This window comes from Pithys albifrons, chromosome 10 (assembly GCF_047495875.1).
Source record: "Pithys albifrons albifrons isolate INPA30051 chromosome 10, PitAlb_v1, whole genome shotgun sequence".
In the NCBI taxonomy this organism is placed as follows: domain Eukaryota; kingdom Metazoa; phylum Chordata; class Aves; order Passeriformes; family Thamnophilidae; genus Pithys; species Pithys albifrons.
Window position 1 is genome coordinate 33,325,189 of NC_092467.1, and position 1,500 is coordinate 33,326,688.

Here is a 1,500-nt window from a genome sequence, read left to right on the forward strand (position 1 = left end):
AGCTGCCCCAGCCCTGGGAACAACAGCACAGGGACTGGAGCTGCTGGAGGAGCCCAGAGGAGACCCCGGAGATGCTGCAGGGCTGGAGGCCCTTTGGAGCCAGACTGGGAGAGCTGGGGGGTCACCTGGAGAAGGGAAGAGTCTGGAGAGACCTGAGAGCCCCTGGCAGGGCCTGAAGGGGCTCCAGGAGAGCTGGAGAGGGACTGGGGACAAGGGATGGAGGGACAGGCCCCAGGGAATGGCTTCCCACTGCCAGAGGGCAGGGATAGGTGGGATATTGGGAAGAAATTGGTGTCTGGGAGGGTGGGCAGGCCCTGGCACAGGTGCCCAGAGGAGCTGTGGCTGCCCCAGCCCTGGGAGTGTCCGAGGCCAGGCTGGGCAGGGCTTGGAGCAGCCTGGGCTGGTGGGAGGTGTCCCTGCACCTGCGAGTTTGGGATTCTGTGGCACTTTGAAAAGGGAACGTGTCTGTAAAGCTGTTTTGTGTTTCCCCAGAGCAGGGACCATTCCCCTCTCAGAAAGACACAAGTGCTTTGTGCAGGTAAAGGCTCTTCATGGCAACCCAGAGCTTAGTGATTTTCAGGAGTAAGGGGGGATGGAGCTGCTGAGTTACACCCACCCCTTTGTGCCCTGACTGGAATCAGCCCTTGAGGCAGCAAATGTCACTGCTGGAATTTGCAGAAGTGTAAATTTCCCATTTCCCTGCCTTACTCTGCAGGACTTGTCCATTCAGGTGCACAGAGAGAGAGCGAGCACCGGGCACAGCCGAGATGGAGCTCCATTAAAGGTGCCCTTTTGGTGCCAGGGAGGGATTTCCATGGGCACCCTAAAACATAAACTGATTTACAGTAACAGACCTCGACCCTTGGCCCTGGTGGTTCCCCAGCCCCTCCCGGTCTGCACTGCAGGCCCAGCTCAGGGCTGAGCTCAGGGGGGCTCTGGATGCTGTTTCCAGTTTATTGTGCCAACAAACTGAGCCTGCTCAGGCACTGCAGGTGTTGGCAAAGCCCAGCTGGGAACTCCTGCACCAAATGTTTCTGTAGCTCTTGGTTCTGCTCCCCGAGTTCTTCAGTCCCAAATGACGTTGGTATCTTAGGATTGATTGTTCTTGATGTGTCAGCCTCACATTCCCACTGTCAGATCCCAAATGTTTCAGCAGTTCCAGCAAAGCCCCAGGAAACGTCAAACCGAAAAAATACCAAACCAAAACCACCCCAAACCCACCCAACGTTCTGGAAAGAAAAACCCTCTATAGACACTCCAGGTTTTGCTCTTCCAAGTCACCCCCTGCTCCTCCCAGAGTCCATCCTGTGATCCAAGGGAGCCCATTCCTGGCTCTGGGGGTGAAGCCTCTGCACTCACCGAGCACAGCTCAGCAACCCTGGGGCTCCTCCGCCTTCCCCGGCAGCTCTTCCCACCCTGGATCCCTCAGCTCTGTGGGAGTGCCAGGAGCTGCTTTGTCCCTCCCCCCCAGCCCCGGGATTCACAGGACCCAGCACAGGC